The 16,620-nt window shown below is 44.4% G+C and overlaps 1 protein-coding gene across 1 annotated transcript in view; it reads left to right on the forward strand.

Annotated features, from left to right (window-relative positions):
* The first annotated feature begins 9,131 nt into the window (after nt 1-9,131).
* The window catches only part of ADORA1 (adenosine A1 receptor), a 52,556-nt gene continuing 45,067 nt past the window's right edge, over nt 9,132-16,620 (forward strand). Inside the window, exon 1 of the mRNA XM_081324100.1 lies at nt 9,132-9,627. The gene's annotated coding sequence lies outside the window, so the exon portion shown is untranslated. The remainder of the gene's footprint in view (nt 9,628-16,620) is intronic.

Below are 16,620 nucleotides of genomic sequence, written 5' to 3' on the forward strand. Positions count from 1 at the left end.
TTTCCCGCGCTGCCCCTGGCCACCCAACCCGGTGTCCAGGAATTCCCGCCGTGCGGCTGGGCCAATCAGGTTGCCGGACAGGTGTGTACCTTACACCCCTTTCCCCCCAATTGAAGCTGTTATTGTCTTATGTAATCTTTTAAGTAAGCTGGGGCCTTGTGCACCCTGGTAGGGTATCTCCCTGTTGATCTGGCTGGCTCAGCCCCCCCCTTCCTGGGTTGGTTCGGACGCCCCTAACTGGTCCCTGCCCTGATCCAGCCCCGTTGGCAGTAAGGATTCCGTGTGCTCCCCTTCCCCCCCGTTGGTGTTGGCCTCAGGTGTCCCTGGCTCGGTTGTGACATCCCTGACTCCCCCCGTCCCATACGTCCTGGACGTGGGTCCTGTGTTGGCCTGGTGTGGGGTGACTGGGAGTGTGGCTATTCCCCCGTGAGTGGTGTTGGGTGGATGCTGGGTCTGCTTATGTGGGGTGATTTCTGGGGCCCTTTTCCTTAGTTGGTCTATGTGTCTCCTGACCTGGCGTTCCCCTTCCCCCTCAATGATGTAAGACAGTGGGCCTAGCTTGTCCACCACTACCCCCGGCAACCACTTGTCCCCTTGGCTGTAGTTCCTGGCCCACACTAAGTCCCCAATGTCCAGAGTCCGGGCTGTGCATTCTTGTTCCACCTCTGGTGTTGTCCTGTCGGGATGGAGCCTGTCAAGTTTGGTGGTGAGTTTCTTGCCCCACCTCATTTCTGCCGGACTCTTCCCAGTGGCTGTGCACGGGGTGGTGTGTTGTGCCAGTAGGAACTGAGCCAGTCTTTGGGGCCAATCACCGGTGATGATTCGGCGTAGTGCATCTTTCGTGGTCCTTACGTTCCTTTCTGCTAAGCCGTTGCTGGATGGGTGGAAGGGAGCCGACGTCGCGTGCCTAATCCAATTGGCCTTGAGGAAGTCCTGAAATTCATTGGATGTGAATTGGGGCCCATTGTCAGACACAATCACATCAGGTAACCCATGGGTGGCAAAGAGTCCCCTCAGAACCTGTATGGTTTTTGCTGATGTTGTGTGTTTGACTGGCACTACCTCTAGCCACCGGGAGTAGCTGTCTACCACTATTAGGAATGTTTTTCCCTGGAAGGGCCCCGTGTAATCGATATGTATGCGTGACCATGGGTTGTGTGTGGCCTCCCACCTATGAACTGGTGCATGGGCTTGTTCTGGCCTAGACCTCTGGCAGAGGTAACATCCTACTACCCTCTCTTCAATGGCCTTGTCTAGCCCTGGCCACCAAAGGTGACTTCTGGCCAGGGCTTTCATGCGTACTATCCCCTGGTGTCCCTCATGTAAGTCACTGATAACTCTTTCCCTTAGCTCCTCTGGGATTATTACCCTGTTCCCCTACAAGAGACACCCTCGGTGAGTTGATATTTTGTCCCTCCTCCTTAGGTAGGCTTGGAACTGTGGTTCCTGGCTCCCTTGGTTCCACCCACCTAGGACCCATGTCGCCACCCTACTTAGCACCGGGTCCTTACTGGTGGCTATGGCGATGTCTTTGGCCATCACTGGGCATTCTGGTAGCTCTTCTATTGTTAGGATCTGGCTAGCTGGGTCTGGGTCAGTGTCAGTGTCTGGTAGTGGTAATCTGCTTAGTGCATCTGTGTGGCCCATGTCCTTCCCAGGTCTGTATTGTAAGGAAAATGTGTAGTCTGACAGAAATATGGACCACCTCAGCATCCTAGGTGACATTATTTGCGGGGTTTGTTTGTCCGTGGTGAATAATCCTAGGAGGGGTTTGTGGTCAGTGAGTATTGTGAATTCCCTACCGTATAGGTAATCGTGGAATTTCCTTACCCCTGCCACTATTGCTAGTGCCTCCCGATCTATTTGGGCATAGTTGCGCTCAGCCTTGGTTAGAGTTCTGGAATAATATGCTATGGGCCTTTGATGCCCGTTGTCATCCCAATGGCTGATCACTGCTCCTACCCCATATGGTGAAGCATCGCATGCTAAACAGATTGGCTTCCCCTCAATGAAGTGTGTCACCGCAGGTTTGCTGGCTAGTATGTCCTTAAGGGTTTGGAAGCTTTTTTTATGTTGTTCCTGCCAGTGCCATGGTGTTTTGCTGTCCAAAAGCCTGTGTAGTGGTTCCGCTATGGCAGCCTTAAGGGGGATGAATGTGTGATAAAAATTTATCAGGCCTAAGAATGCCTGTAATTCTGCCTTGTTTTTTGGTTCTGGGGCTGCCTTGATTGCTTTTATCTTCCCCTCTGTGGGATGTATGCCCTGTGCATCTATCCTGTATCCCACAAACTCTGTGGAAGCTACTCCTATGGAGCACTTCCCCTTCTTTAATTTGAGCCCAGCCTTCCTAAACCTTTCTAGGACCCTTTCTAATCTTTCAGCTAGTGTCCCCTCATTTTTCCCTGCAATAAGCACGTCATCAAAATAGGGGCACACCCCAGGTATACCTTTTAGTGTCTTCTCCATCACTTCTTGGAAGATACCTGGGGCTGTAGCTATCCCAAATTGCAGCCTGTTGACTCGGAACGCCCCCTTGTGGGTAACAATCGTCTGAGCATCTGCCGCTTCCCTGGTGACTGTGAGTTGCAAATACGCCTGTGCCAAATCGAGTTTAGCGAAGATGGCACCGTCCTGGATGGTAGCGAGGACTTGCTTCACCGTTGGGACTGGGTAAGCATGCTGCTTTAATCCGCGGTTTAGCATGGCTTTATAGTCCACGCAAATTCTCACGTCCCCGTTAGGTTTAAGAGGGGTGACGATAGGCATTTCCCAGGGTCCCCCGTCTACCGGTTCTAGCACCCCCTGGCCTACTAGTTTGTCTAATTTGGCTTCTATCTTTTGCTTGAGTGCGAATGGCACTCGCCTGGCCTTAATTCGGATGGGCTGTACTGTGGGGTCTAGTTTAAAGCTGATCGGTGGCCCCTTGTATTTCCCTAAGGTGTCGTCGAAAACGTCCGCGTATTTGTCGCAGACGGCCTGCAGGGTCTGTGTTTGGATGGAGTTTATTCCCCCGACCCATATGCCTAGCGGCTCGAACCAGTTGAGGCCGATTAGGCTGGTCCTCCGGCCCTCTGTAACTAGAAGTTTGAGGGGTCCTTTGAACCCCCTTGAACCCCTTGACGTCTATTGTGATGGACCCGCAAACTTTGATGGGTGATTTTTGGAAGTCTGCCAGTTGTATGTGTGATTGTTTGATTGGGACCCGGCGCCTGCTGTTGGCCTCGATGCAAGCCAGTGTCTCTCTGGAGATTATAGACACTGCCGCTCCCGAATCTACCTCCATTTTGCAGGGGGTGTCCTGTAACTGAACCTCGACTTGTAGTTTGGGCCTAAGCACTTGGTTGATGGCCCTTGCCCCCCCCGGTCCTGTGTGTGTGTGCATGGCCTAAGGGGCCCTTTGCCACCGTTTCGGGGGGTTACCTTACCTGCTGCCCAGGCGTCGATGTCGTTCAGGTTCTCCCGCGGCTTGCTCCTGCAGATGCTCTGAATGTGGCTGGTTTTTCCGCAATTCCTGCATTTGGCGTTCCTAAACTGGCAACTTGTGCGGGGATGGTTGCCGCCGCAGCTACCACACTTGGGTTCTGAGTCCCTGTGCCTGTTCGGGCCTTCCCTCGGTGGTTTTGCTTGCGGGGGAGGTGGCCTCCTGTTCCGATCACAGTCGTCCGCTCGCTGGGGTTTCACTGTGGCCTTACCGAACCGGCAGGTGACTTCGTTGATGTCTGTCTCCCATTGGTAGTCCTCCACCCCACCGTCCACAAGGCACTCTTGGTGGATGGAACCGGTCGTGCCATTGCTATTGTGGGGGGGGTCACGTTGACCGGTGCTCTCATAGGTGAGCAGCTCATCGAGGACTTCTTGTAAGTTCCCCGTGGGCTTGGATATGATTCTGTTCTGGAGTTGTTCGTCGCGTAAGCCCAGAACCACACGGTCTCGAATGCGCACCTCCAGGTTATCATACTTGCAGCGGAGTGCGGCTTCTCTCACTGCTGCCACGAACTGTGTTATTGATTCCCCCAGTTTCTGTTTCCGTTTTTCGAAGATCCTCCTCCAGAACAGTTCGGATCTTTTCGGGGTGAAATGCTCACGCAGTTTCCCCAGGAGTTCGGCATAAGAGACGCTGGCTACCGCTGCTGGCTGGCATAGTCCCACGGCGACCCGGTAGACCGGCGTCCCGCTAATCGTTAGCAACGCGGTGGCTTTCTTCCGATCCTCCGTGATTCCGTTCACCAGCATGTACCCCTCGACCTGTCCCACATATTCCTCCAAGTCCTCTGGGTACTGGGGGTCGAATTCCTGGATTGAGCCGACTTGCGCCATTCTCTTCCGCTGGGTTAGGGGTTTTCGCTACTGACGTCTCTTTGAATTTCCCGCTCCGCGTCTGCTCGTCTCGCGCTGTCTCTGCCGCTGCCGATCCCACCCTCGTCGCCACTGTTGAGTCTGGTCGGTTGGGCGAGTGAACACGCTGAGACGGACTGCTGTTGTCTTGTTTATTCAAGTACACGTGGCCGAACTGGCCCTACCTGCCCCGTCGCTGGTATTTATATGCCCGGCGTGCCCGGCGCTGTCCAACCCGCAGGCTCAGGTTTCCCGCGCTGCCCCTGGCCACCCAACCCGGTGTCCAGGAATTCCCGCCGCGCGGCTGGGCCAATCAGGTGGCCGGACAGGTGTGTACCTTACAGTTGTCCATAGGGTCGCGATGGGTCGGACATGACTTTGCAACTAACAACAACATGAATATTATTCTGTATTAGTCTTAGACTGATAAGATGAATAATGTGAACTTTTTCAAGTAGATCAAGACTGAAAAGAATTAAAATTACAAGAGTTCTCTTATATAAATTGATTTCAAGAAGAAGGAAAGATTGATTTTTGCACCAGTTTTTCTCTTGCCAAAAATACATTAATCTTAATTCTTGGATTCAGAGGTCACTTCTCAAGGACTATAGGTGATAAGTGAGAAAAGAATGTTGTTGCAAGTAAATCAAACAGAGAAAACTTAACCAAGATAATTAGTTCCTGATTATGGATAGGTCATTGTCAAGGGTACTGGTTGTGCTAAGACCAAGATATTACAGTTCCTAATGTTTCATAAATTTACTTATTTTGCATTAATTCAACAGAGGTTTTACTCCTATTGACTAAAGCTTCTAAGGGACAGGCTAACTAATGCTCATGGAATTAGTTTAATGTTTTAATTTCTCCTGTAGCAGGTTTGTGAAAAACTTCTTCATGTTTATTATTTAGACCAGGGCTTTTCAACCGGTGGTATGCGTTGTGGTACTTTGGCACCTGGCACGTGGTATGCGACCATTCTAGACCATCGCCCATCCTATTAAGAAGGATGCTTTGGTTACAAAGCCAGGTCTCCTTGCATGGAGAGGGAGCGGGCCTCCCTCTGACCCACGCACTTTACCCTCCTGCACCCACCATGAGCAACCTGGCCAAGGACAGTGAGCACAGCAGCAGCAGCAGCCTCGAGGAGGAGGTAAGTGCAGCCAGCGCCCCCTCGGGGAAGTGGGGCTGGACTGGGTTGAGCTGCAGGATCCTGGTGCCCTGGGAACTCGAAGGCCAGGCTGGGAGCTTCCCCTCCACGGCCCAGGGCTCTGAGCAGCCATCACCACCATCTGGGAGTACCCTGCGCAGCCCACACAAACATGATGTAAAACAGTGGCTCGGTCCACATAATGTTCACATAAAAAAAGAAACTGCAGAAATGTACACTGTGAACCTTTCTATATGCCATTCCTGTATGGATGCACAGGTGATATCTCAGGAGCCATTTAGAGTGCCATCAAATATCTGGCTGGATATTAGTTGATTGGAAAGAAAAACATATATTCAAACAACTACACCTCTTTATCTGATTCTTAGCTCCACATGGCTCCACATAATGTACAAACCCAGAAGCACTTACGGGAAGTCCAGTTGTGGTATGTCTCTTGATAAATATGCCTAATTAAGCATCAGAAAATACCATGTACATAATACAGCAATCATTCATACAGTTTGTAAGTTGCTGATTTACATCTATGTGCTCATGGTGCCTAGATTAGAACTGTTTTTAGGAAAGCATCTCCTGGCACTGGAGCAAATGGGTGATGGCAATACTTATGCAGCAAACATTACATAGCTTTAAAAATAACAAATTTAAAACTTGCATACAGTGGAGACTTGAAGCAAATGTGTATGTGTGATTTTATAGGAGGGACTGGCATCCTATTACAACAGATAATGAATTCCATTCTAATGAACTGCAATAGAAATGCTTACAACAGGAAATATGTCTTAATCCCTTCCTAGGAATGAAGTTAGAAGTTATGACATCACAGAAATATAGCCACCAACACTCTGTGAATTGCTCTGATGTTTCTTTATTGCATTTATATACTGCACTTATCCAAAGAACTCATGGTACCATATGTGCCATAGTACCCATTCCCAAATTATCTGAACATTGGGTGGAATAGGCTGGGGGGAAAAAACTACTCAAGATTCAGCCAGCTCCCTAATTATACCATGACACATGAAGTGTGGGGAATATTTATTTGATAAAAATGTGTGGTTAAAAATTCTGCCTGTTCCCCCCGCCCCCCCTGTCAAATCTAGGCTGGGATCTGAGTGGGTGTTATTTGTAGAAGTTTATAGGGATGAGGACAGTATTCACAAATCTCTGCTATCATACCCAAAACTGTAGTCCCAAACTATATAACTTCCAATTTAGATCAAAATGATGCTATTTAAAAATGGAAGAAGGTGATGAAAGCCTAATTTGTTCATCCTGCTTCTCAAAAAGAGCCTCTGAGAAGCCTGGGAGCTATGAAGACCACATCTCCTTTGGACAGTTGCGACTCAACTTGGTCACAATCTTGCTGTTTCTTCATAGGGGATTGAAACCAGTTCTCTGAGGTTGTCTACCATCTTTTCCTAGTTGTAAAATAGCTTTTTTGTGATGTAGAAAAAAGAAATGTACATAGTATTCCAAATCTAATTATTATTAAATTATAAATATGGGTATTACTTAAAATTACTTAAATCTTGATAACTTGATGTTTTTAATTTCTTGAATCAAATTAGAGTGGAAGTTATCCTTTTTATTGCTGCCACATTTCAAGTTATTAATTAATTGATGGAGGAGAACATTTATAGCTCAGGGCTGAACTGTGCGGTCTTAGTGCTATCTGAGCTTAGTTGTTTTCTTATATAGACATTTCATTACCAAACTAGGTAACATCATCAGGGCTAGTAAGGAATGGGGTTTGCTTTAATTTTATAAACTAGTGGCTTGCTCTGTTAGTGTTGATGGGGGTGGTCTTGGAAGTTCCTTGATTAGTTTGTTGTTTAGTAGTTGTTTGTTTGGTAGTGGCACTGTAGTTCCTTAATTATATCAAATCAACAATCAAGAAGTAAACAATAGTTTGGTAATGAAAATCATCCTAGCTCAGCACCAAGGACTGTACTAACTTAACTCTTAGAACTTATTCTCTATCAGAACTTATTCTCCTCCAGTTTTGATGCCAACTGGATATATAAGAATTTAAGTCTTTTTGCCTTAATGCAGGCGTCCCCAACCCCCAGTCCGTGGACCAGTACCAGGCTGCAGCATGGCAGCAATCAGTCCTCACAAACAAAGCCCCATCCGCGGGATGCAGGCAGCGCACAAAACCAGGCCCCCTCCGATCCGCAGAAAAACCTCTCTCCACGGAACCAGTCCCTGGTGCCCAAAAGGTTGGGGACCTCTGCCTTAATGGACGCTCCTTAATGTACACTTTGTTCCAATATCATTTTCACCATGCAGTTTGGAACAATTTTTTTATATTGCTTACAAGCATTTTTTTATTCTGGAGACATGGTCACATCATTGCTTATCTGAACTCTCTAGATCAGGGGTGTCAAACTGGCGGCCTGTGGGCCGGATGCGTCATGCGCAGGCCATGCCTATCCTGGCTCTGCAAAGGCAAAAAACATTGCAATATGTCATATGTCACATGACGTGATCGAGTTTGAAACCCGTGCTCTAGATCATTTACAAAGAAAAATAAAAATGCTAGTTTCAAAAGTTGTAATTGAGGAATTTGATTGTTTGCATTTCTCCTTTGCAAAAATTACAGATTAGTAAGACCTAATGTATTTAGTCATTATGATGGGTGCTTTGTTCTTGGCTGCTGTGTATTTTAATGTTCACATTATTCTAATTGTTTGTATTGTTTAAATTTTGTTTGCCATCCAGAGTCACTTAGTGAAATGGGCAGCCATACAAAGGGCAGCCATATAAAACAAACCATTCAATAAAGAATAGTGTTTAGAAGACCTTAAAGATGGCTAAATTGATTCCAGCCTTTGGTGGACCTCTCTATATAATCTTCATGCATTTGCTTGCTGACATTCTCAAATAACTGTCACACCTTATTTATACAATTCAATGCTTTTAATTTTAGATCTCTCTCTCTACTGCTGATCTGATTCTAGCTTAAAATTTTCATTCTACTAACATTCAGTAAAGGTATGTTCTATTTTATTTAGAAATACCCTAGTAGTAGATTTCTTGCACAGATAGAAGGATCCTTGAGATCCCTTCCAACTCCCTACAATCTCTCCCAACCAGCAAGAGATTATATTATTTCACAACACAAAGTCACATTACTCTTGAAGACCGGTTTCCGAGGCCCTTTGTAAAACAACACAGAATCAAGAACAGCACAACTGCAGAACAATAAGAGCAGGAGTTAAAGCCAGCACAAGCACCTGCTGAACCGGTGTTAAATCCCAGGAGGTCTTTAGTAGGGGCCAGACGAGTCAACGACTGGGAGTTAGGTGAGCCACAGATAAGGCAGTTAGGATCAGGGGAGACACCCAAGAACTCTGGGGCACATGTGGAAGCCTTTCTCTCGTCTGCCAACACGTTAATGCTTCACACTAACGGAAGCCTTGATAATTTTCAGCACTTTGCTTTGGGTTTTTTTTGACCCTAAGGTAAGTCGGCACAGGTGAAGCGGAAAGGAGCGGAGGGGGTTAGGGTTAGGGTCAGGGCAGAGTTGGCTCTTAGAAGCGCTGAGTAACTTTTAAGGCTTCTGGCAACTCGAGGGCAAGGAGGCGAGCAGGGCATCTCCGGAGTCAGCTCCGTTTCAGTTGCAGAAAGGTTGCCTTTCTAGTCCCGGCTTTCAGCTCCTGGGGCAGAGGCGAAAGCGGCGCGGTGCGACGCGGCTCTGGTGCAGCGGCGCTGATGCGATTCTGGGCTCTGCAAACACATACCCAAACTCCCGGACACGCGCGCTTGCGCACTGCGCCCTACCGACCCTCAAACCAGACGACTCCTCTTTAAAATACCGCAAGGAGCCTGGTTCGGTGCAGTCCGCTGGATATCTCGGTCGGCAGCGGGAGGGAGAGAGCAGGCTTCGGGATGAGAGCCGCCTGCCTGCATTGGGGTCCGGATTCAGCGCGGTGAACCGCCCCAACTTAAGAAGCCCCGGCCGAGAGCCAGGCGAGCTGCACGCATCCTCAGATGCCAAGAGATACAGGAGCCCAGGAACCGAGCCGCCCGCAAGTAGGATGCTCCCACTCCGCGGCCGCCGCCAGCCGGTCCTGAGTGGGAAGGCTTCGCTTGGAGGAAGAAAGTGTGCGAGAGGCCAGGTGAGCCTCGGAGCGCGGGCTTGTTCGGGGCGCAGCGCTTTGTGGCACTTGGTGATCTCGCTTCTTTCTTGGTTGCCTGAAGTCGGAGGATTTCAGCTCCTGGTCGGGACCGCGCGGCAGCGAGGAGAGAGAACGCAGGGGGCGCCTTTGTTCTGAGATCAGCTGTAAGCCGGACGGAAAAAAAGGCAGGGAGAGGTTGGGAGACAGTCAGATTAACGGGGCGACTCTCAGGGAAAAGGAGGGCTGGGGGATCAGGCCGTGGTCGTTCTTCCGATTAACCAAACTTCTCTCCGGAGGGCGGGAAGATTTGTGCCAGTCCTTGAAAGGGCTTCCCAGCCTTGCCTGCACCTGGTGCCTTTCAGATAGATTAGACTTTCACTCCCCTGTGTTTGATAGACAATGTAATCCCTAACCTTTCAACAGCACCAGGCCAGGAATGGTGATGCTCCCCTGATATTTTCCCCCAAATGAATGCATTCCAAGTAAAAAACAGTATCTTGGAGGGCATCTGCATTATTTTGTCATTGACCCTCCTTTAGCTCTTAGGCTGTATACCACCAGTTATTCCTCCAGAGCATAAAGGGAGGATGTTTCTAAAATGTAATAAAATAAGGATGGTGGTGCGGGGTTTGTGGTGGAGGGAACTCTGCAGATGGGGAAAACAAAGGCTCAAAGGTGTTCTGGAATGGAAATGGGAACAAGTAATGTTTGAGGATTCATTCAAGAGGTGCCTTGGTTGCTCAAAAATATCTTGCAAAAATATGTTGCGACATTTGCTGGCATATTCCTGAAGCCTTGCTTACTTTGCCTCCCCCCCAATGCATAGCCTTTCCTAGTACAGGTTGAAAATATGCCACACCAGTTTAATGAGAAACTATATAATGGGACAAAAAAGGAACTTGTATAGCAGCAAGAAGTCTATAATGCGACAAAGTCTACTCTTTGCTTACTTAATACATCCACATCTGCATCTCATTTGTTATGCATAATTTGCATTTCTTCCCTCCAAGGTTGCCATTGTCTCACAGCGGAATCACATTTTTTCAAGAATAAAAAGCACAAATTGTCATACCTGGAGAAATGTAGCTATTCATTCCCTCAGTTATGCTTTCATTGCTGTCGATACTGACATCTGCAATACACTGCTTGTAATTATTGGTGTGACTACTGAATATTAATATGATTAATTACAAATTACACCACTGCTTATTTGCAATTGTTTAGGAATTGTTTATGGACTGCTCTGTTTCCCATTTCCTATGAGAACTTGTATATTATCCCCATTTTATTTTTAGATGAAACCACAGCCAGTTTATGAATTCTACCTATTACCTGGGGGACAGGATATTGTATTATATTTATAGGATGAATAAATCTTCTCTGATTGCTACATTTGTAGGAGAGATGAGAAGACCAAAGAACGGGATAGCTCATTGCTATTGCATGCATATGCATTGCATGCAAAATATCCATGTTCAACTCTTTCTGGCATCTTTGATGAAAAGAAGGATGAAATAGACATGCTGTCCATCTATTTGACAGCAGTGCTGACTTAAAATCTATAATAATCACAGAGCAAAAATTGTCAGCTCAAAATTGTCTTATAGCTCATAAATAGAGGAAAAACTGTGATGCTGAATCAAAGTGTTGGAATGATGTTGATGGTTATCTAGATCAGAGTTCCCCAAAGTAATTATTATCAACCTTTAAGGGCCAATGGGACTATCCATTTTTATTGATTATAAACTGATACTGGACACGATTTTGGCAATGACAGAGCAAATTAAAGCCAAACTGCAAGAAAAATCTGACAACTTAAAGCCACCAAATCAAATTTTGACTTTAAATGAGGAAAAGATAATCCAAAACCAAATAGAGGAAGTGGAAACTAACACTAAAATAGGAGATTTCAAAGAACAACAAAAGCAACCTACAGAAAACCTTAAAGTCCAAACTTTAATGGCAACTACAAAACTTACAATTCAAAAAGCAACAGCACCTGAAGAAAGCAATACCAAGAGTGAAGACACTAAAACTGCAAAACTGACATTTGGATACGCTCCCTGGATTCAAATAAGGGGTATAGTAAGAAAGGAAGATACATTTGAGAATTTAAAGATGCCAAGAGGGAAACCTGATTGGCACAAAAGGAAGGCAAGAGTTAGATTTAAAAAACTGAACTTGTTTCTTTTTTGGGATTCCTAAAGATAGACTATAAAAATATCTTTCAATGGATTAAGGGGAATCTCTAAAAATATAACTGAGTTTACATTTAGCTTTTAGATCTGTAAAGGAAAACAAAAGTAAGCTTTTAGAATATAACTCTGAACCATATTATAGAACTTGGAATGACATTAAAAGATAGTATTTTAATAATTGATGTACGGTCAAGATGACTTATAGAATATATCAGTGGTTACTTTTGAACTATAGTATAGAATCTAGAATTTTATACATAAAAGATAGTCTTTTAATAATTGTTAAACGGTTAAGACAAAAATATATTTCTAATAACTGGTAATTTGTTAAGATGGTAAAACATAAGAATGTTTTGTAATGAACAATGTAAGTTTTGTAGACAAGAGAATCACTCTTTATTGAAATAGGGAATTGTGGGTTACCCAAAAATTAAGCTTTCTTCTATATACCATAGACGATTCTAGAATATCCTATTGCAATTAGATAAAATTTAAAAACAGGATATTGATATTTATTGATATGAAAATATATTTTAAATTTTATTGATTGACTGGGTTACAACTAGAAGTGTACTAACTTGCCTATTCTGACTATGTAATAACTAAGGGAATCAGAGACGGCATCTCTGTTGATGCAACCTGAACTAGTTACAACTGGTTATTTCTTATTTTAACTACCCAACTACCATATTGTTTCGCAAATACATGTATATCTAAATATTTAAAAATCAATAAAACTTGTATAAAAAAGATTATCAGCCAGATGGAAGCATTTAGTACTGTATTTCCCTGAAAATAAGACCTAACTGGAAAATAAGCCATAATGCGTCTTTTGGAGCAAAAATTAATATAAAACCGGTCTTATTTTAGGGGAAATACAGTATTACTATTGATACTACCTTTGCTTGCTTTTGCCACCATCAGTCTATTTCTATTTGAGGTCTTGTATTTTGTTATCTTCTCCACTTCTTTCTCTTCTATCCTTATGTCTCCTGGTACAGCCACATCCACTATCCATATTCTGTTTTGTCTTTCTTATCAACATTTGTTAAATCTGGTATGTTATGCAGCAGGTATAACATTATTGTTACATTATTGAGTTATTATTTGAATACTATTAGTAATTTTTATTAAATTATTCTTGTATAATACATTTGGGAGTTGATGAGCAATCTGAAATTTTATGAAGGAGTATATGAACTGAAGAGTTTGGGAACACCCGATTTAGACCGAGTCCCTGTTTAATTCAGATTCTATAATGCAGGAGAGAACTACAGCAATCTTTAATTAAATACTGTTTGTACAAGAGAATCTTAACCCATTTCTAGTGGCAGTCTATTCTATCATTATGATTATGAAATAAGTAATGGAATGGAAAATTGGAGGAGGGGTCTTCTTAGGATAAGCCTAAAAAGTTACCAACATAAACATGCTCATTATGCAGGCTTGAGAAATCATGATAAATTGAAAAAAGGGAAAATTTGTTCCTTGACTTATGACCATTAATTTCATGATGGTTTGAAGTTACAGCAGTCTCAGAAAAAGTGACTGTCCTTAAAATTATGATTGTTGCATCATCTCTGTAGTCATGTGATCATAATCCAGGGTCTTGGCAACTGGCTCAGTTTTATGACAATTGAAGCATCTTGAGGTCACACAATCACCATTTGCAACCTTCCCAGGATTCACTCAACAGTTGCATAATTTGCTTAATGCCCATGGTAAACATGGTTGCAAAATTGATTTTTGCATCACTTAGCAACTGAAATTCTGGTCCCAATTGTGGTCATAAATCAAGGACTATCTTACGTTCTATGTTGGGACCACAGTAAAATAATGCATTTTAATGTTTGAGAAGTGCAAGGTTCTACCATATTCACCACTTTGCAATAGACGTGCACAAGTGAATTGGTTTGGATCCGGTTCAAAATGCTGGTGATCAGCTTTAAAGACCTTCAATGGCTTGGCTGCCAGGTACTGTCGAACCTCATGGGGCCGACATTCAGTGCGGGGGGGAGGCAGAGTCCTGTGTCGGAGCCGACTCTGGTAGTACCTGCTACCTTATTAGTAAAATGGTGGTGTCCAAGGTGGGCATTAAGATGGAATGATTAGCCACCCCACTCAGGTTCAAGCAGGTGGACGGGTCCCTTTTGGGGGGGCACCTATTACTCATGTGACAGAGCCTGTTCGGATGGAGATGGGGGAGCACTGGGAGATCCTTCAGTTCATAGTAGTACCCTCTATGACCGAGGCAGTGATTTTAGGGCTTACCTGGCTCGATAAATGGGGTCCAACGATTTGGTGGGAAGGAGGTTGCCGTCACCTCCATATCGGGATAGGACCCCAGCCCCCTGTTCATGACCTCGTAAGACCGGAAGGGAAAGCTGAGCGGGTAGGAGCCTGTAAGGCAGATGCAGGACAGAAGGTCCAGATACCGCAGGTGTACTCTGATCTTGCTGAGGTGTTTGATGAGCAAGAATGTGACATCCTGCCACCCCATCGACAACGGACTGTGCCATTGAATTGGAGCCAGGGGTCAAATTACCCAAAACCTGTATGTATGCTATGACACCACGGGAGATGGAGGAACTGTGATGGTATATCGATCAGAACCTGGCAAGGGGTTTTATCCAACCGGCCCGTTCCCAAACAGCGGCACCTGTCCTGTTTAAAGAAAAGAAGGACGGCTCCTTCTTTTGTCACGTTTTGTCACACGTTCCTGTTGAAGATTCGTGTTTACTTTCATTGAGGACGTGTATTGACAGGTACCTTGAGAACCACCTCACCCATCAAGTTCTGGCCCATCCCCCCTTTTTTTGCAGGGACAGATTAGGGAGGGTTCCTTCTGATGTAAAGGATGTGAGGAAGCAACAAAATGACACATCTTCCTCTGAAATCCTCTGCCTCCTGAGAGATAGGGAATACCCTGAAACACTTTGCTTTTAAAATTTGGCTCTTTTGCCATGTGTTTAGGACATAACAGTTGCTGGCTGCCTTTTAGATAAATTGCTCGCTCCTGCTTTTATTATATGCATCCTGTTTTTGTAAATTTCATTCAGTAATAAGCCGTATATGCATTTGTGTAATAAATAAATCAGGATCTCCCATGTGACTTGTGGGTCCCAGAGGAATTCAGCTTATTGCCAGCTTGTACTTCTTAATGTAGGGGCATATTTTTAGGTCAGAACTTGAAATGCTGGGTTCAGTTCTGCTTTTCAGTTCTGCAGTAAGAGAGCCCAAGAAAAACAGTCAGTGCCTTTCCTTCTAGATCTTGAGTTTTGTAGTGTGTGTTTCCCTAGTAATGAAACCAAAACAATGCTATTGGGGAAGAGGAAATGCAAAGCTGCTAAGGCCCCATGGCAGCCAAACTTCTGAAATAAGGAGGAAGAAGCTGGCTTGAGCCAAAACACCAAGAAGGCACAAGGAAGCATCTTCCCACCAATAGAATAATGTTATGCTGACATGTTCTGTGGAGTTTAAACATGCAAATGAAAATATTCTACTTTTGTGATTTTGGATACATTACAACTGAGCTGGAAATAAATCACCTGAGAACACAGACAGTGTGAGATTATGTAGGTGGCGAACTTATTTTGGAGAAATGTAAATCCCTTATGTGGAAGTGCTTTTAGTTAAACAAAATATACATATGAAGTGGAAAAAAAAGTTAAACACCGTACTTACTTTTTTGATACTGTAATCTTAGGCATTCCACTCAAAGGCAATACGAGGGCCTTTATCCTGAAAAAGTTGCACATCCCAGCTCCATAGATCAACAATGCACGATCTTAAGGGTTTTCAATTTTTCTTTGAAGTAATGCAGTTCGTGCAAAATAGGAGCAAGGGATCAATCACATGAATTTTTGAACACCCGTCCTCATGGAAGTAACTCCTTGCTATTTTAATAAAAATTGTGTATAGGGCCAAAGACCTATTAGCCTTCTTCATCATCCTCATAAACATAGGAGTCACTTTTATGTATATCAGGTACCCATAATCTTTGACTTTGGATGTCTCGCTGAATCACAGGCCTCCCCTATATTTATAAATTTTTAATGTTCTTGTTTGTTGGCTTTTACATATCTGAATAAGTTTAACAGTGTTTTCTCCCTTTTAATTAATTATATTGCTTGTTACTAAAATATATTGGGTTAATGAATTTTTACAGTTCAAAATCTATGACTTTTTATTGGGATCATTTATTGAAAATCATGGACAGTAATTTATCACACTGCTCTGTTGCAGTTGGTAGATATGTGGCTTTCAACTACCCAGTAAGCTGAGAGAGAATGACTGGTCTATAATCACCCAGCAAGCTTCCTTAGGTAAAGTAAGACTAAAATCTAGGTATCCTCCAGTGGTCTGCAGTAAGACCACTACACCAACAAAGTGACTTAGTTGGGATTATGATAGCAAAATAACAGAAACTCCATCAGGCAGAGATCAGATTGGTAAAAAAAATATGTTAGGAGATAAGCCTTCACACCCCAGTCTCTGCATTATTTTCCGAGTGTAGTTTTCTCTCAGGTAATCAGACATGTGAAGAAGTCCTTCCACGGAGTTGTTGCATTTTGGGTTTTCTTTGCTCTTGAAGGCAAAGAGATAACAATTTTGTAGAGCGGATACAAAATACTGTAAGTCGCACTATTATAGATATCAAGAGTGATCTCTTCAAGGAAGGTTTCATGGGATTATGAATCAGCAGTGTCCTCTAGATGTTATCAGTTGAAGTCTATGTGATTGCTGAATAGAATGGATGGGATCAAATGAAGCAGCAAGGAAGAACTCAGCCTTA

The sequence above is a fragment of the Vipera berus genome, assembly GCF_964194415.1.
Source record: "Vipera berus genome assembly, chromosome: 3".
NCBI classification, from domain to species: Eukaryota; Metazoa; Chordata; class Lepidosauria; order Squamata; family Viperidae; genus Vipera; species Vipera berus.